The sequence below is a fragment of the Agelaius phoeniceus genome, chromosome 7 (genome assembly GCF_051311805.1).
Source record: "Agelaius phoeniceus isolate bAgePho1 chromosome 7, bAgePho1.hap1, whole genome shotgun sequence".
Taxonomy (NCBI): domain Eukaryota; kingdom Metazoa; phylum Chordata; class Aves; order Passeriformes; family Icteridae; genus Agelaius; species Agelaius phoeniceus.
In genome coordinates this window covers 5955153-5974952 of record NC_135271.1, presented here as the reverse complement: position 1 = coordinate 5974952, position 19800 = coordinate 5955153, and positions in this window count along the sequence as shown.

The window sequence follows — 19800 nt, the reverse complement described above, 5'->3', positions numbered from 1 at the left end:
CACCAAAGCCATGCTGGTAGGAGAAGGAGAGGGGACTCCAGCTTGGGGCAAAGTCCAGCTTTATTACAGAGCTCCAAGGAGATCTGCAACCCAGGGGAGCCAGAGAACCGGGCTGTGCAAGGTATTATAAAGGGGAGGTGAACAGGGGAGGGGATGGCCCATCTGCCAATGGAATTCCAGGAGGGCGTGGGGAGCAGGGAAACAGACATGTAGGGGAACCAATGGGGGTAAACAGGGGAGGGGCCCCAGTGCCTGAGCCTATCACTCGACACCCTTGGAAGAAGTTTCTGGAGGGAAGGGATGGGCTGTGGAGTGACAGGCAGGACACAGGGGAGGGGTTGAGGGGATGACAAGGCAGTTTTCAGGGAACCAGGGAAGGAGGCAGCGAGATTGACATTAAAAAGGAGGGAGGAGACAACGGGGGCAGAACTACTGTCACAGGGAGGAACTGCAGCAAACCAAAGTACAGCTTAATGCAACTAAAACATATAAGAACACAATACAACAAGCAACAAGTGACCTAGCTTCGATATGGGGTCTCCAGAGGACAACGATCTTTGGGAACTGCCCGGAAGGAGCAATTTGCCAGACACTCGACCACAAACCATAAGATAACTCCATGCTTTCCTTGGAATGACAGCTTGGTGCCAACTGTGCATATACAGCTGCAGATTGATCATGAAACCTTTATACAAATTGGTGAAAATCTCTAAAAATACCGTGATATGGATCCCCGAATTGAACAGGGCCTTTGAAGATCTGAAGGGTGAACTCATGAGGGCCCCTGCTGTGGGGCTGCCTGACGTGAGCAAGCCATTTTGATTTTTCCCACATGAAGGACGGAATAGCTTTAGGGGTTCTGGCACAACACCTGGGTCCTTGCAAAAGGGCAGTGGCATTTTTTTCTAAGCAACTGGATACTGTGAGAAAGGGCTGGCCCGCCTGCCTCAGGGCAGTAGCAGCAGTGATCATGAACATTGAAGATGCAAGGAAGTTTACACTAGAACAAAAGATGACTGTCTCAGTGTCCCACACGGTGTCAGCTGTTTTAGATCAGAAAGGGAACCATTGGCTGTCTTCCTTGAGATTCCTAAACTACCAAGCAGTCCTGGCTGAATCTGATGATGCTGGAATTCATGTGACCAGTGTTGTTAACCCTGCCTCCCTTCTGCAAGGAAAGTCCAAAGCTGAAGCTGTAGTACACGACTGCCTAGACACCATGGAAACTGTGTGCTCCAGCCGCCCAGATCCAAAGGAACAGCCGCTCCCAGATGCCGTGAACTGGTTCAGCCATGAACTGCTGCTGTGATGGCAGCAGTTTTGGGAGACAGGGAGTGCGAATGGCGGGCTACACCGTGAGCACAGTCTCAGATGTAATCGAGTCAAAGCCATTTCCAGCAGGAACCTCAGCACAAGAGGCTGAGCTGATAGCCCTCCCTCTAGCATTAGAAGTGGCAAAAGGAAGGGAAGTTAGTGTTTGGATGGATTCCAAACATGCCTATGGAATTGTTCATGCCCACGGAGCCATATGGAGGGAGAGAGGACTCCTGACTGCACAAAAGAAGATGGTCAAATATGCAGCTGAAATCCTCAGGCTCCCTGAGGTGGTGGAGCTCCCATTGCAAGTGCCAACTGTATATTGCTGAGGGCACTCTAAAGGTAACACCCTCCTGGAAGCAGGTGACAGATTTGCAGATTATGAAGCTCAAATTGCTGCTGAAAGAAATGAACCACTTGTGGCAGCTCTAATACCTACTGCAGTATCAACTAAGCAGCCTGTAAAATACCAACCTTCTGATTATAAATGGATTAATGAAAGTAAAGGAAAACGTTTAGAAAATGGTTGGGGACAATTAGAAACAGGTCAAGTAATAATACCAGAGAAGTAAATGAGACAATATGTGGAATCTGAACATGATAAGACTGGCTGGGGAGCAGAACCCAGTACCTAAAGGTACAAATTTCAGGCCCAGGCTTGCAGAACACTGTTAAAGAAGGACCATCACAATGTGTGACTTGTTTGAGGAATAATCCAAATCCAACAGTCAGGCTAGAACAAGGGGTTTTGAGCAGAGGAGCTTTTCCTGGAGACTTGTGGCAGATAGACTTTGCTGAACTCCCAAGAAAGGGGGGTTTGCAATGTTTGCTGGTACTTCCTGATACTTTCTCTGGGTGGCCAGAAGCGTTCCCTTGTAGGACAAAGAAAGCTAGAGAATTGATAAGAAAAGTATTGCTGAATGAGGTCATGGCTAGGTTTGGTGCACCTGGAGAAATATCCTCTGACAGAGGATCTCATTTCTGTGCCATCTCAAATGGTGCAAGCTGTGTGCAAAGCATTAGGAATCCAATGGCAGCTTCACACGCCCTACAGACCACAAGCTAGAGGTCAAGTAGAAAGGCTGAATCATATGATCAAACAGCTAAAATTTGGCAAGAAGTGCATTTATATTGGTATCAATCTCTACCTCTTGCCTTCATCAGACTCAATAAAACCTAGGTCTAAAGAAAAAGCCCATTTGAAATGCTTTATGGCAGACCTTATGGATTAAAAGTCACTCATGATGAAAATTTGGCTCAAGATGGTAGTCAATATATCTATGACTATTTAATGGCTATAAACCAACAATTGCACCAGAAGTTTAGTACTGCGTTTGAGAATCAATCTAAGCAGCCAGATCATTAATTGCATACAATTTATCCGGGTGGCTGGGTGTGTGTTAAGAGTTTTACAGGTGATCCTCTGCAGGAAAAGTGGGATGGACTGTTCCAAGTGCTCCTGACTGCCTTTTTCCATCTGAGTAAAGGAAAGACCTGCCTGGATTCACTACACCCCTTCAATCTTCTTGATTCAAGAAATCACCAACTAAACCCTGGACAACCAAACCTGTTGGGGACCGTGGACTAAAACTGAAATTCACTCCTAAACCATTAAATTCATATTGTATTTCACTGTCTTTTTCATTGGTTATACTGTCAGTGCCTTTGATGTTAACACCTGTGTAACACTAATAGGAACCCTAGCTAATTATACAGGACTCAGGGATTGCAGGCTTTGCGGAGAGGTGCAACAATGGAACCTTCCCTTAACAGGGCTACCATCAAGCAATTGGTCAGATTTGAGCCCCCACAGCTTCCACAATGCTGGTGCTCAATGTAGACAGGCAGGATCTTCTTGGGAAAGCCCCTTTTCCATTACAGCCTCTCAACGAGTCAGTCACAGACACACAGGGCTGAACAAGTCTGGAACAAATCTCGGCAGCATTTCTGCTAACACAGCTGGGTGGGTCAGTGGCACCCAGGCAGTGAGTGATGATGGAAAAACTGTCTTTTTGATAGACATAGGGGAAACAAGTCAGTGAGAATTACCACCAACTGCCTTTTTCCTGATGCATCTGGGTGCCTTTGTGGGAATGGAATAGCATTAAAACAATTAGCAGGTAACTGGACTGGCCAATGTACCATGGGATCCCTTATCCCTTGGTTACAGGCATAAATCAAACTCATGAAATGACAGGTATTATTCGAGGACTGTGGAAAAGAGAACACCCAATAACCCAGTGGTGTGATACAGCAAGAGTTTCCACAGTTTTGTGAGGGCGTTGCTCCCAAATTTCGGAATTGCACAACTGGAAAAGGCAATTTCAGACATCCCAGCCGAAATAGAACTGATTGCTAATTCAACAGCAGATGCCTTGGGAAGACTACAAAGAGAAACAGACTCACTAAAAGAAGTAGTCTTTCAAAACCGCAGGTAACAGCCAAATGGGAGGAGTTTTTATTCTAATTAATGCCAGTTGTTGCACTGCTATAAATCAATCAGGGCAAATAGCAATGGATATCTGTGCCATTTGGCAACAGGCACAAGTACTCCCTGCAGTAACCCAAGGCATTACATCTTGGAGCAAATATTTGAGGGAAACTCTGACATCTTGGCTACCTAATCTGAACTGGCCTACACAACTTTTGGTAGGAATTTTAGGAACTGGAATACCATTCTTAGGAACCTGCATGATGAGCCAATGTTTCATATGGTATTGTAAACAAACTGCCAACACATATCACGAATGGAAGCAAAACAAAATGAGATAAAGATTGAAACAGGTAAATATTTTGAGAGCACAACAGGACTATAGTTGCCAAAGAATTTGCAAAGGATAAAAGAAAGGGCGGACTTGATGCCTAGGCAATGAGATAATGCTTGAGCTACACAAAAAGTTGTAGCTGTGCAGAAAGAAGTAGCTACTTTGTAACAGGGTAGGCGAATGAAGCACCTTTTGGAAATCAGCAAATTTAGCAGAACAAGCTACCTGCAAAAGCTGACCACTGGCTGTTGGAGCAGACAATCCTATAGAGCATGCACAAGAAGCAGGCGTGAGAACTCAAGCACGAGGAAGACTTATGAGCCTTCATCCAAAATGACCACCAGAGGCTGATGACCACCTTGTGCAGAAACCGTGCATGTGCTACAAGGGCTTGCATCATCATGGGATTAGAAAATGTGTTGCAATATGAAGGTGGGGAAAGTATAATGTGCACATGCAGTAAAACATGTATAAAAGCTAGAACTGTTCAAAGGATTGATAAGTGAGTTTGTGGCGGAGCAATGCCCCTCACTCCCGGCATTGAATAAACAAATATCTTCTCCATAGGCCTTATACTATTGAGGGCTGTTTTCTTGCCTAGTTTTTGGGCACCAGCACCATAATCGGACACACAGAACAGCTTCTCCTCCCAGTTACCTCTATCCACTGCACATCCCCATGTGTCTGCAATGATGTTCACTGGGGAACTTCCCTATTTTTGGCTGTCCATGGCCACGCTCAGCAGGGATGCAGATTAGTGTGGACATGAGCTGCCACAGACAGACACACAGTAACTGGAGCCTAGAATATCAGAGGCTGGGCAGATTCTTTTTTTTTCCAGAATGCAGGAAAGAGAGTCAGAAAAGCACAGCATTCCACTGAAATCTGATTTTTTTGAGAAACTCGGAAACTGATGATGTTGTGGTGCTACTGCCAATCCCTTCCATGAAAATAATTCATTTCAGGAAGGAGCAACATCATCTGACAGAGACCAAGTGTTGCCAGCAGTTGCTCCAGGTGCTCTGCCCATCAGCCCCTGCAGGAAGGAGCACAGCCCCCAATGCAGGTGGGCTTTGGCTCCCTGTGGCACAGAAGCCCCCCGGGGGCACAGGTCTCTGGGGCAGGAGACGGGCACCAGCGCTGCCAGGGCTCGGGGGGTGGCAGCTCTGCTTGGGCGGGGACTCTGCCACAGCTGCTGCTGTCAGCGCTGCCTGGGCCCCAGGGCTCAGAGCAGCATTCGTGCCCGGGCCCACACATTCCTTGTGCGTGTAACACCCATGGGTTTGGGATGGCCACGGGCCGGGACGTGTCCCAAGGAGGCCATGCCAGCTTCCCTGGAAGGCCCCGGGCCCTTCCCAGCGCGGCTGCGTCGGCAGCCCTGGGGGCTCCTTCTGCTGCCCTGAGCCCGCAGAGCAGGGCAGCGTTTGCTGATGTTCTGAGCCCTTCCTAAAGATCCTGTGGGGCTGCCTTAGACACCTGGGGCCAGGCATTCCTTCCAGCCTGGGCCACTTTGGCTGGGCTGGGGGCGGCCCCAGGGCAGGCGGCAGTGTGTGCAAGGGCCCTGGGTGGCACGCTGCAGCACGGTCACCGTGCCATGGAACGGAACCCGGTGTCCAAGGCCCCTTTGTGACACGTGGGAAATAGAAGCTTGCCCGGGAGCTGGGAGCCCGCAACGGGGCACAACAGGACAGAGCAGTGCCGTGAGGAGCCCCCGCACAGCACGCTTGTTCCCGTCTGAGCCCGAGCTTTTCCGCAGCCTTGTTCCTGCAGCTGAGCTCGAGGCCAGAGCACAGGACTCGGTGACCCGTGGCCTTGCGAGGCTTCTATTCTGCAGCTGCCCTCAAGGGCAGAGCATGGGATATGGTGCCCCGGAGCTTTCCCAGGGCACCTCTCCTGCAAGTAGCTCCAGGCAGAGACATGGAGCAGAGACCCCCGAGAGTGCCCAAGATGGCCTGGCTGGAGGAGGAGGAGGAGGAAGAAGGCCCTGGAGCTGCCCAAGCACATGAGACTGAGGAGGTGGTGCCTTTCCATCCACCGCAGGAGGGTGAGTGGCAGAGCTGGGCTGCAGGGCTGGAGCCTGCAGCCAACTTGGCCCCATCCCATCTCATCCCGTGCCATGCCATGCCATGCTATGCCATGCCATGCCATGCCATCCCATCCCATGCCATCCCATCCCATGCCATCCCATCCCATGCCATCCCATGCAATCCCCTGGGGAAATGCCCACGGACAGGATGGAAGAGGGCCCGGGCAGACACCCTGCAGTGGCCGTGCTCCATCCCCTGGGGCATCCCGGGGCTCTCCCTGCCTGGGAGGCGCAGGGCTGGGTTGTGTTCTCCGGCCTCTCCTGCAGCCCCTCAGCTCTGGCTGCGCTCGCTCTTTGCCAGATGCAGCCGTGGAGCGCACACAAGAGCAGGAATCCAGCCGTGGCCTCTTCCGCAGAACAGCGCAGGTACCTGCAGCCACCCCCAGCTGGGCTGGGCCTGCTGTCCCTGCTCAGTCCAGCACCGTGTGTGCAGCACTCCATGACACATCCCCGGCCTCCTGCCCTTCTCCTACAGTTTGTTTGCGACTTCATCCGGAGCATTCAGCAGGAAGAGACCAGCACCATGGGCACTGGGCTCAGAGCTCACTCAGAGCTCCTCCATCATGAGACCAGTGCCGCCCTGCTGGATTTGCTCCTGGAGAAGGGTGTTGCCAGGCCAGAACAAGTAAGCAGCCTGGGGCCAGGCTTCCATTCCCCCATGAGTCACGTGGCTTCCCCAGCCACGCCTGCTGCTCCCTGGGAGCCTTTGAGGCCATGGCAGTGTGCTGGGAAGGGAAGTACTTCTCTGGGGACCCTGGGGACATTGCTCCCTCTGGCAGCTTTCCGAGTCTCCCCGTGCCTTCTCCAGGTGCCCGCCATGGTGAGGTTCATCCACCAGTGGCTCCTGGCCAATGATTCTGCCGAGCACAGGCTGGACAAGGCCCTGCTGAAACTCACCAAAGCACACCCGGGTGACACAGTCGTGACGCTCCTGCGTGTGGCCCCGTCCTGTGACAGGTATGGGGCCCACCTGCCCAGAGGGCTCAGGCCTCCCCAGCCCATCACCCTGTACAGCCTGCCGCAGGTGTCTGAGCAACAGAGACTTCCAGGGCCCTCTGGCTGCTGCCTTTCCCAGCCCTGGCACGTCGGCCCCTAAACCTGCTGCCATGCTCCCTCCCTGCCCCTCAGGGCTCTGTCCCCACAGGCCTGGGCTGCCTGGCTGCTGCTGGCCAGGGCCAGTGGGCAGAGGCAGAACTGGCAGCCAGCTCAGCTCCCCCCGGTGCTGTGTCTGAGACCCCACCTGAGACAGAGCTCTGACCCCACAGAGCTGCCATCACCATGTGGAAGACCATCATGTGCTCGTCCAGGACTGCAGAGCCAGTGCAGCTGATCCTCCTGGATGTGCTGGGGAGCTGGCCAGAGCACAGCACGTGCACCTCCGATGGGGACCAAACGGCTGTCTTTGGCCTGGCTGTGAGTTTCTGCAAGTGGCCTTTGCTGGCCCCAAGGCCGCCTCTCCAGAGCTCTCCATCCTCCTTCCCCCACTGCATCTGCCTGCCTCAGGCAGAGGCCTGAAACCTGGCCCACGGGGCAGCTTCAGGCCCAGCAGGCCCCGTGCTCCCCCTGCCTCTCTCCGGGCCTCTCCCTGCCAAGCTCGGGCCCTGCCACACGGACGCCTGGGCACTGAGCGCTGTCTCGGGGGGCTTTGTCCTTTGCAGGCAACCGTGGTGATGTGGAAGATCCTCCAGGAGCCCCCTGTCCCACGTGTGGTGAGGCCGTATTTCCCCCGCCTATTTGTGCATCTGCTCTTCCAAGTGTTCTTCAGCACAGAGGAGATGCCAGAGGAGGTGCAAACCTTCTGGAAGGAATGCTTGGAAGAGCACGGCCTTGCCATCAGCCCCAACAGGTGCTCCATCCCACTCCTCCTGTCCCTGCCACGTGGCCTGCCAAGGAGCCAGTGCTACCTGTGTGACCTGGCCTTTGCTGTGCATACAGGTTTGCAGTGCAGACCCTGAAGTCCCTGCTCTGCCAAAAGCAGTACAAGGATGTGGTAGTGTCAGTGGAACGCAAACGTGGCTGGGACACGCTGCTCTGTGCTGACACCCGCCACTATGCCGTGGGTCTGCTGGCCAGGTGAGACTCCCCTTCTCCCCATTGCTCCCGGCATTTGTGCTTTGTGCCCGAGCTGTCCCACACATACCCCGAGGCCCTGGGACACACTGAGGGATGCCTAAGGACACACTGAGGGACGGCCAAGCAGACTGGAAAAGGTTTGGAGGGGAGAGAGCGCAGCACGAGACACCTCCTTAAGGGCCCAGGGCCCCTTGCAGGACGGTGGTGAAAGACCACCAGGCTCTGTGAGCCTGTCTTTGGAGACATTTACTCAGGTTCCTGGTCCCTTTTTCACCCTCCTAGGGAGATGCGCCATGCTTGTCTTCGGTTGTGTTCCAGTATTGCACTCCACCTCCTCTGGCTGCTCAGCACACAGGAGCCACACTGGGATCTGCCCGCCCTGGCATTCCTTGTGGAGGTGAGCCGGGTGTCCAGCGCTACCTGGCTGAGCTGCCTCCCAGCTCTCTGCCCTCTCGTCGCCGCAGCCACCTGGGACGGTGCCCGCGCCCTGTGCTGCTGCTGCTGCTGCTGCTGCTGCTGCTGCTGCCTGGGCCCAGCCCTGTGCGGCTCTGGGCTCCTGCCGGCCGGCTCCCTGTCACTGCCCTGTGCCTTTCAGGTCCTTGAGTGCCTGGACCCCAGTGAATGTGGGGACAGTGTTGTGAAGGTCTCTTCACGGTACCTTCAGAGCGAGTGCAGGGAGAGGCGTCGCCTGGCGCTCAGGGCCCTTCTCGAGCTCATTGATGATCCCTCAATGGTGAGAAGGGGGCGGTGGCTGAAGCTGTGCTGAGAATGCAGTGGCTTGGCCTTGCCTGGGCTTGGGGTGCTGGGGCAGCTGCTCCCAGCTCTCCTGCCTCCCACTTCAGCTGCCCCAGTGCTTCGGGACAGGCCTTTGGCCTCTGGGCCCTGCAGCAGCAGGCTGGCCTTTCACAGACTTGTGTTCCGCACAGGCCGAAAGAATGTGGAGCTTGACCAAAAGCCTCATGGACCTACTGGGGGACAATGATGCAGAGATAGCTGGGATGACACTCATCACACTCAGCTTTATACTCCTGCACAAACACATTCTGATGGCAACCCCCATTGCCCTGCAGCTGGCTGAGGCACTCCTGCCACTCTTTGACCACGTAAGGCTCTGTGCCCCCAGCTACAGCCACTGGCTGCTGCCTGGAAACTGTGGGCCCTGTGCATTTCCAGCCCTGTGCCCAGAGGGCCCTGGAGGAGCCAATGCTGAGGTAGTTTTTCCTTTTTTTTCATACAGGATAATAGCCAGGTACAGCTGCTCTCCATCAAACTCTTCCGAGACATGATGGAGTATTTGGAAGAGAGAGAAAAACCTTTGGAAAGCCCTGTGCAACAGAGCCTGCTTCCACTCTTCTTCCACTGCAATGATGAGAATCAGTGTGTGGCAGAGGTGAGGACTGGTGGGCTGCTGCTGTCCCCCTGGCAGGGGGCTGGGCTGCCTCCTGCCCTGCGCCTGCTGGACCGCAGCCTCCTCCAGGCCATGGCACGGGGAGGTGGGTCCCGTGCCCTGGGCTGTGGGGCCATCTCCACGTCTCTGCTGCTCTCCAGGCTTCTCGGGAAACACTGCTTTATGCGGTCAAGTTCATGAAGAGGAGGGATCTCAAAAAGCTGCTGAAGGAGCAGAAACTGTGGAAGTTCAGCAAGTGCCTGGTAAGGACGGCCTGGAAGCCACAGGCTCAGCCTGGAGAAGGCCCCTGAGGGCAGTGCTCACTGTGCGGGGCCGAGCAGCTGTGCCCCTGCCCGCTGCTGCAGCCAGAGGCCGCGCGGGCTCTTCTCCAGGCTCCCGTGGGCCCCAGCCGGGTGTCCACGGAGCCCCGGCCCGGCGGGGCTGCGGGGCGGCACCGCGGCTCCCCGGGCAGCAGCCGGCCCTCTGCCCCCTGCCCTCGGGAGCCCTTGGCCAGCGGCTGCAGGCCGCGCCTCAGGCCTGTGCGGCCAGGGGAGGCCAGGGCTGGGCGCAGGCAGCGCCCGGCCCAGGGGCGGAGCCCGCGCCAACCCTTCCCTCCTGCCGCTCTCTGCAGCTGGCAGAGGACAGGAGCAGAGCGGCCGAGCACCTGCGCCGGGCCCTGCGCTACCTGCGGAGCCCACAGGAGCCCCTGCGAGAGGCGGCCGTCAGGTTCATGGGTGAGCAACGAGCCCGGGCTCCCTCCCCGGCCCGGCCCGCCGCAGCTCGGCCCCAGCCCCGCCTGCTGCCCCAGCAGCGCCAGCCGGGCCCGGCGCTGTGGAGCCCCGCCCGGCCTGGGCATTGCTGCTGCCGCCCTCTGGCAGCCGTGCCCTGGGGCGGCAGCGTGCGGCAAGGGCCGGGCTGAGCCCTGCTGGGCCAGCAGCCCGTGTGGCCACAGCGCCGGCAGCGCCGCCGGCAGGGAGCTGTGCCGCTGGCGCCCTGACAGGCTCTGTGTTCACAGGCATGGCCGAGCGGCACCTGCGGGGGCAGCAGCAAGAGCTGCAGCTGATCTGCACTGGTGAGTGAGGCCAGCGGGCTGACAGCGGGGGCTGCCGGGGACAGCTGCAAGCCCTGCCCTGGCTGCGGAGGGCTCTGCTCCTTGGGGCAGAGCACCCGGAGATTTCAGGGCCTCGTGGCCCATTCTTGGCCACCAGCTTCGGGCTGATCCCCTTTCTCCCTGGTTCCTCCTGGCCTGGCCCAGCTGGGATGGCCCTGGCAGCGGGCTCTCCTCAGCTCCCCGCAGCTCCAGCTTCTGACCGTGCCGCTGTTCCTCTCTCTTGCAGCCCTTGAAGACAAAACAAATGACATCAGCCTCGCCGTTGGAAGCCTGGCAATTCAAACACTGTGCATCCTCAAGGCAGGAGAGCGGGCTCCCATCTCCAGCTTCCAGTGGCTCCGAAATCACCTGCGCAGGGCATGGAAGACACGGCCTCGTCTCTCACGGCTCGGCTGCCTGCCCTGCCGGAGCTCTGAGGAGAGCTGATCCCAGAAGCTCTTTTTGCTGGGGCCACCTGAGTCAGGATGAATTTTCTGTTTCTTCAAGAATGTTCTTTTCATTTTTTTTCTTTTCCTTGACAATGTAAATATAGACTATGTTATAATAGACAGACTCCCAAGATCTTTCTTTTGCTGCCCAGGGTCCACAGGGCATAGGGGAGGAGAGGGAAAAGGGTGCTTGTGCTCAGCCAGCTTCCCAGGCATGCAGTGCTGCAGGGAAAATGGCCAGAAGCCCCTTGGCCTTTGGTGGTTCTGCTGGAGCCTTTGTGCTGCCCACAGAGCGGCTGGGCAGGGGCCGGAGCTGCGGGGATCCCTGCCAGAGCGGTGCCTGGAGATGGCCACAAGCCCTGTGCCAGGCAGGAAGCGCCATCCGTCTCCTCCCGCCCGTGTGCTGCTGCCTGCCTTGCCGAGGGCTCCCAGGTGCCTCTGGATGGGGCTGCTCTGGAGCTGCTGTGGGGCTGCGGCGCTGCTGCTGGGCAGCTTGGCCAGGCTGGGGCAGGGCCTGAGGGGCTGGGGCGCTGGCAAGCCCTGAGCAATGGGGCTGTCAGAGGCCACAAGCAGTCCCCTGGCAGCCGCCTTCCTCCTGCCAGAGCTGACTGGCAAGACGGATCCCGGGCACTCTGCAACTAACAGCATCAGTGTTGTTGGAAACCCAAATGCAGGGAAATCTCAGACTTTGGTCTGTCGGCAAAGCTTAGAATTAAACACAGCAGTTGAGCTGAGACCTTGGTGTAATAAGTAGCAATATATTTGTTCATTAATTTAATCAATAGCTAAATAGTTATACAATATCAAAGCCATAACTAAATAGCTAAAACTGCTTGATTTTAAATGTATAGCCACATATGGTTCACATATGGTTGCTTGGCTTGCAGGAATCGTATAGTGCTTTGGGAATTCCATGGTAAAGAAAAGTTCACCTAGAGGTCACAGAGGAGAGCTGTAATAGCAATCCCTAAACTCGCAAGAATTGCTTAGGCTTGCAGGAATCGTCTAGTGTTCTGAAAATTCCACTGTATAGGTATGCCTTAGAAGGAAAAGTTCACTCAGCGGTTCAAAGAGGAAGACCTGGAGCCTTTATCCCACGACCACCAGAAGGCAGAAAAAGACCCCCTAGCAACTGAACGAGCAAGCGCAAATGACAGACCACGTCATCCCTGGACCCGGGAGAAAAAGGCAATAAAAGGTGGACTTTGGGGATAGGAACGGTGCGAGTCTAGACGAGCGGAGACTCCCGGCCGCCCAGCGCTGAACTTTGCTTATTCTTGCTTGCGGAATAATAATAATAATAATAATAATAATAATAATAATAATAATAATAATAATAATAATAATAAATTTTTAATTGTATGATCCTTGAATCCAGTGAATTCATTTATCACATTTCCTTCCTTCCTTCCTTTCCTTCTTCCTCCATCTTTTAAGTGATGTTGGCATTTTTAGATTAGAGTAAAAACTCACTGTCTAACATAGGTGATAAGTATTGAGAAGTTATTGTCAATAGTGTACACGTAGTTTTTAGTATAAAAAGATAACACCACACAGTTCCCCATGATGCCTCACAGGCCCCTCATGGCTCCCTCACAGTTGCCCAAGACCCCTCACAGCCCCTCACTGTGGATGCCGTGGCACAGAGAGAGAGAAACAGCAAGTGTTTCTCACAGCAGCTTATGAGAATTATTAGCAAGTTGTAAGAATGTGAGAACTTCAGTATACTTCAGTATAAACAATCTGCAGGTGGTGTTCTTCTACTTCATCTTTCTCTTCTTCTCAAGGACGGTGTCTAAAGAATGGTTTTGTTAACTGGCCAATCAAACAGAATATATCGTATCACTCTATAAAAACCGCACGGTTCTCTTGAATTAAACCTTCTTTTAGTCTTTCTGCAATACTGCCTCCTGCCTGTTCCTGTGTCATTCTGGGCGCAAGAGTGACACCTCACGGCCCTTCATGGCCCCTCAGGGTCCCTCACAGCTCAAGGCTCTTCACGGCCCCTGAGCCGCCTCCGGCCCCGCCATTGGCGCCGCTCTTTGCTGCTCGCCAATGGCGGCCCGAGTCTGCAGTGACGTCACCGCTCGCCGGGCAAAGGAAGGCCTGGGGCTGAGGTGCCCCGGGCTGGCCGGGAATGGGGTCCGGGGGTCCCCGGGCTGATGGAAACGGGGGATCCAGGGGCCGGGAGAGGAGGATACCCGGGAAAGGGGGTGCAGGGGGTGTCGGGGCAGAATAAGGGGGTGCAGGGGGTCCTGGAACTAGGGAAGGAGATGCGAAGGGTCCCAGTGCCCAGGAATGGGCATTCAAGGGGGTCCCCGGGGGGCTCCCCAAAGCCCCTCCCAGGGGGCAGCAGGAGCTGGCTCAGGAGCTCTGGGCCGAGAAAAGGGGGTGAGCCCGGCTTGGGGGGGACATGGGGGACTCACCCACGCTCCCGGGGGGACACGACCCCCGGGGACCCCCCCTCACCTTGTCCCGCATGGGAGGCCGAGCCCCAGCCCAGGCAGACGAAGCCCCCGAGCCCCGGCAGCATCTTGGGGGGCGTGCGGGGCCGGGAGGGGCAGGATCCGGGAAAGGGCGGCGGCTGCCGGGTTCCGCGGCTGCCTGGAAACCACGAAGGCGGCGGCAGCGTCTGTGACAGCGGCGCGGCCTCAGTTGCCTGAGAACGCGGCCCTGGCTGCTTGAGCGCAGCCTGGGCTCCTGCAGGCGGCTTCACTGGGCCATTCGCCAGGGGAATTGTTCGCGGAGCATTGGCCTCTGCAAAGTTCCTGAGCGTGCAGAGCATTGGCCTCTGCAAGGAGTTCATCAGCGTGCAGAGCATTGGCCTCTGCAGAAAGTTCCTGAATTTCCTTTGGAGGTAAAGATTGACTCAAGTTGAACTTTTTGGTTTTGTCTCATCTGCACTCTGAGACAGAATGCCAAAGGGAAATACAGGATAATGGGATAATGCCCGTCTTCTGGTGCAGCAGTTCAGTGGTCTGCACTGTCACAGACATGTTTTATGAAAAATCCTTTGGGTTTTTTCTCCTGAGAAGCTGAGAGACCTCAGGAACAAAATGTAAACAATGGTTATCTGCTGCTCTGGAATGCAACAGGTGCATCTGTGATTGGTCTCCTCGAGTTGTTTCTAATTAATGGCCACTCACAGTCAGCTGGCTTGGACTCTCTGTCTGAGACACAAGCTTTTGTTATTCATTCTTTCTTTTTCTATTCTTAGCTAGCCTTCTGATGAAATCCTTTCTTCTATTCTTTTAGTATAATTTTAATAGAATATATATCATAAAATAATACATCAAGAGTCAGATCCTCATCTCTTCCCTCATCCTAAGACCCCTGTGAACACCACCACAATGCACAGCTGAGTGGATGAACAATATATGCTCTCCTGATTGTGCTTTTTTTTTTTTGCACTGAAGGAATGCAACATTTTCTAAATGTACCGGTCTATACTTTTTTTTCCTGTCTAGTGGTTGCTTAAACTGCTGAAAGGTGAATGAGGTCTTTTGAAGTTTCATCAAGTTTCAGTGGGTTGTTATCATCTGGTTATTACAATTATTATAGAGAGGCCTGTGAATTGAGGGGCAAATGAGACCATATGCCAAAATCAATAGTCTGGATTTTATGTCACAGTAAATAGGAGGAAGAGAGAGAGAAAGGAAAAGAAAAAGAAGCGAGGGGGTGGCGGGGGGGTGATGGGGGGTTGGGAAGAAGGGGAAGAAAGAGAGTGACAGATGCTAAGTGAAAAACATCACCATTCCATGGATCCCATTGGCACACCATAAAATCCTCTTCTGGTCTTCTCTGTGGTGAGGTCTCGCAAAACGTAAGACTCCAATGGATTCCTGCAGATTTGGGCAAGGTGGGACCTCCCAGGTGCCTCCCTGGGGTGGGGCAAGTTGGACTCTGTCTATTGCTACTTTCAAATACCAGAAAATCATTAGCATCTGTCTGTCCTTTGAGTCTGCCATCAATTGGCTTCTGGATTTTCAGATCTGTTGTGTTACTTTGTGTGCCCTGCAGTTGTCTGGTGCAAGGCCTCAGGAATGGGTCTGGGGGCACTGTGGAGGTCTTTGATGGGAGGTTTGTGTGCAAACCTGGCCTCAGCAGATGAGTCTGTGGCTATGACTTGCCCACCTTGAAGCCAGACAGAGCTGATTTTCAGGACAGCTGCTGGGTTTGGCTTTGTTGTGGATAGGTTTTTCTCTACAGCCTTGTTCACTTCTTCCCAGCCCTGAGCTAATGGGACAATAGTGTCACCTTTGTCTTGTCTCAAGTTCCCTTAGGCAGCTTAACTCACAGTGCCAAGTTCCAGTCCAGAGGCATTTTCAGGGAAGGGTGGGCTTGGGTGGTCGCAGCTTCTTTATACAGTTTTGTCCCAATGGGCAGAAAGTCCTTTCTAACAAGTTTTAAGCCATTAGCCATAACATCCCAGTCTCTCCCAAGTCCTGAGGAGCAGCTGAGAGAGCAGGGGTGCTTTAGCCAAAAGAAGAGGATATCCACTCTAGCTATTTTAAAGTAATATTTAAACTGCAGCTTTGTCTGTTCTAACTATTGCTAATGTTCAGATTTTTAGCTCCAGGTTTCAGTGTGATCCATCTTTGAATTGCACAAGGCAGCCCTACAGTTCAAATAAAGTCCAAGTAGAGGCCTAACATACTAGCTACTTACACCAAACAAGCACTTAGCTACTTTCAAATCATAGAAAATTTTTAGCACCAGTATATGCCTTGAATCTGCCATGAATTGGGTTCTGGATTTTCAGAGTTCCATTGTTGCTTCTTCCAGTTTTGTTGAGGCATTGTCACTCATCTGGGAGATCCTGCCTTCAAAATGGCTTCTGGATTCCCAAAGAAGACCTCGACACCTCGTCTTTTGTCCAGGGAAAGACTGACATCTTTCACTGTAAGTACCCAGTGGGCTGTGTTAAGGCTGCAAACTGCCCTGGTGTCCCTGCTCTCCCTGCCCCTGCTTTAATGCAAGCAAGAAAATGCTTTAAGTAGGTAATAAGCAGAAATATTCTAGTAAGGCTACGAAACACAAGTAATAAATGACACAATTATGAAGGTTTCTTTAGAGATGAACAGAGAGGGGGAACTGTGGGAATCTACAAAATTAGAGGGTTTTGGGAAAGCTGCAAAAGGCAAGCCTCAGATAGAGTAGAACTGTGATTAGAGCTAGGCAACTGCCATGAGATAGGTCAGCAGAAAAATTATTTAAAAAGTAGAAAAGCAAGGACAAATAGAACAACGGTCTGTGTATTAATGCTCTTCTAGAATAACTCTCTAAGCTACAGAAAAGTTTATCTAGCAAGAGATTAGGAGGGTTAAAGCTTAATAATGGAGCTCTGTGCATTGTGCTTTAAGGCTTACAAGCAGGTATTGTATTCAAAATAAGCAAGCATTGTTTTAACCAAAGGTGCGTGTGCTTATAGTGGTTGGATAGAACTACTTTCAATGTGCTTTTGCTTTGTGTGATTGGTCAAGAAACTTATAAAGGAAGTCTTAACATTAAGTTCTTGGTCTGCTGCCTGGGATGTGAGCTGCTGGCATGTTCCCATTGTCATAACCATGGAATGAGAGTGATGCTGGAAAATAAGACAGCTCAAGGCAGTTCCTCAGCAGCCCTGTCCCGTTTGTGATTTGTAAATAGCCCCCTGCTGGTTTCAAGACCAAGCTGCCCTTGGGCACCTGAGCATGCTGGGGGGGAAGCTCAAACTCTGCCCAAAGCCCTGTGAGACAGGGCTGGTCCCAGCTGGAAGAGCTTCCAAAGCAGCTGTTCTCTCCCAGCTCCTGTGTGGGCACGGATCCAGCCCTGCAGACACAGTGTACAGCAAAGCAAGTTATCTGCTGCAGCACGTCCAGAAGAAAATGTCTCAGCACCTTTGTGTCCCAGATATCTTTGATGAAAAATCCTTTCCTTAGGATTTTTCTTCCTGAGAAGCTGAGAAGCCTCAGGAACAAAATGTAAACAATGATTATCTGCTGCTGTGGAATGCAACAGGTGGATCTTGGATTGGCCCAGGTTGGATGTTTGTAATTAATGGCCAATCACAGCCCAGCTGGCTCAGACAGAGAGTCCAGGCCAGAAGCCTTTAATATCATTCCTTCCTCTTCTATTCTTAGCTAGCCTTCTGATGAAATCCTTTCTTCTATTCTTTTAGTGTAGTTTTAATAAATTATATATCACAAAATAATAAATCAAGCCTGCTGAACCATGGAGTCAGATCCTCGTCTCTTCCCTCATCCTAAGACCCGTGTGAAGACCATCACACCTTTGTTCTGCAGGATGGTGGAAATCTTCCTGTGCTGGGAATTGTCCCCTGATTTTGGTTTACCATGTGTTGATGGTATCTCTCCCAAAGGAGTTGGCTTCTCTTGAAAGCTCTGGATTGGTAGGAATCTTGAGGGCTGTACAGTTCTTACCTGCTCCCTGGAGCCAGGGCCACAAAGGTCCCTTGGTGTCTGGAGCTCACTTGCCTGAAGATGCCCCACTGCTGAGGCTCTGTCCAGGAGATCCCTCTGTTTTCTTCTCTGCAGGGGTCTGTGAGCCCAGAGAGAGAAAACAAATGCTAATTACCAGAGAGAACTACAGCTTGGACACATTCCTGTGCTCCTCACTCTTGGTACAAAGTTCCTTTCTTGCCTCTCTTGGACTCAGCCAGCAGTGATATCTCCTTGCTGTGAGTTCTCAGTGCTGTACAGGGATGGAGTCAGGGCAGTTCGGAGAGCTCGTCCCCATTCTTTGAAAAGGTCACTGCCTCAATGCAATGAACCTAAAGAGGAAAGAAATGCCCAAAGAGCAGAAATCCCCAACCATGTCACATGCAATCATGGAGAAGCTGATGGGACAGAGCCATGTGGTTGGAGTATGTGTATTGCACTCTGTATTGTTAATTTATTGGTGCTGAGTATTTCAGCAAGCAACTTGCAGGGCTTCCAGGACTGTCCTGGACAATGTGACCACAAATTTTTCACCAGTGCCACTTGTTCAAGAAAAGCCTTTCTGAACAAGCCCAACTCTGAGGCTCTGTCTGGTTTATTTTTGCCTTTCAGCTGCTTCCCTCGAAGTTCCTGTGGGAGAAGTTTCTCACCATGAAGAAGAAGGCCAGCACTGGCAGGAGTTTTCTACCCAGAATTGGCCCATGTGTAGAGCTGGGGAAGACTGGTCCAAAGGTAGCCTTTTCCTGCTCTTCTCCTTTCTGTTTGATGGGAAGTTTGAAGAGGGTGTGTGCTTGTGACAGGCTTGCCTCCAGCAAAAGATCTCAGTGTGCAGGTGCTGTTGTCATTGCAAGCTGCTGTTAGAGGTGGGCTGGGAGTCCTGATCTGCACTCAGCCACCACAAATAAGCTCTTCTGAAGCTGCCTAAGTGTAGCTGCCATTGCTGAAACAATGGGGGGAAGGCTGGGGACACAAAGGCACAGCATTGCCATGTGCCATTCTCCTGCTGAAGGAGCCACCTCTTGCTTTGGTGTGGTCACCATCAAATGCTCGGGGTCACAGGATTCCCTCTGGAGTGGCAGCGTTGGCCTTGGAAGGCCGAGGACCTGCAGGAATTACTTCAGCTTTAACAAAACAAATTGCCTTTATGCTTTGGGCTGGAACAATGTGTTGGACCCTGAGGGGTCCAACACATTGGGGTTAGATTTTGCAGGCTGCCAGATGTACAGGGGACTGGCCCTTGGCAGAGGGGAATGGATGTGCTTTATCTGGATCAGTGCCTTCTTGGAGGTGTGTTTGAAGCTGCTTTTCTGGCAGGACTGGCTCAGTAGAAAGCACAGTCCCAACAGGTAGGTGACTGAGGTGGGCTGTTGTTATGAATGAGGTCCCTATATGTCTAATTTAATAAACCATCATTAGAATTTAGCAGCAATTTTAATTTGGCAGCAATTTTATATGAAATCATGCAATCAAGTATAATCAAGCAGATACAAAATAATTTGGCAGTGGTTTGGATAAAGCATAAGCAAAACCAGTCAGGATCCCGGGGGGTTTTCTAACCCTGCCTCCCATTCAAAAGATAAAGAATCCAAACACAACATATTGACTGGATGCTAATACATATATACATCAATAATTTTCTGTCAATGTCCTCCTATTTTTGATTCTTGAAATCTATGTCACTGTACTGCACAGTGCATGCTCTGCTTGTTTCTAAGGGGTCTTTTCGTTTTGGTGGTCGCTTCCCACAAAGGCTTCTCCTCCTCATCACTGTCCCTTGAAGAACCCTACAAGCTGCACATGCACCCCAAGACTTGTGTTATAGAAGCCAGCATTATATTCCAAAAAGAAGCCTTATGATTTCATCGATACCTGGAATCATCCCAATGTTGTCCATGTCAAGGCCGATTCTTTAATTATCCTGAGGCCTATTGCCTTTTGGGATGTTACTTATCTCAAACTACATCCTGCATCCTGTTTTCTCATGAACATCTGAAAATATCTGTTTTGTGACACTGATTCCATATCCTTTTTCTCGATTACTTTTTAGCAAATATTTTCTAAAATATTTAAAATATAGTTCCAAGTGTTAGCACGAATCAGATTCATCTATCACACTGTTGAGCAAGAAATTGGCAGCAAGAGCCATATAACACACTGGTTAAGGATTGCCCAGACAGAGCAGGGGAGAGTTTT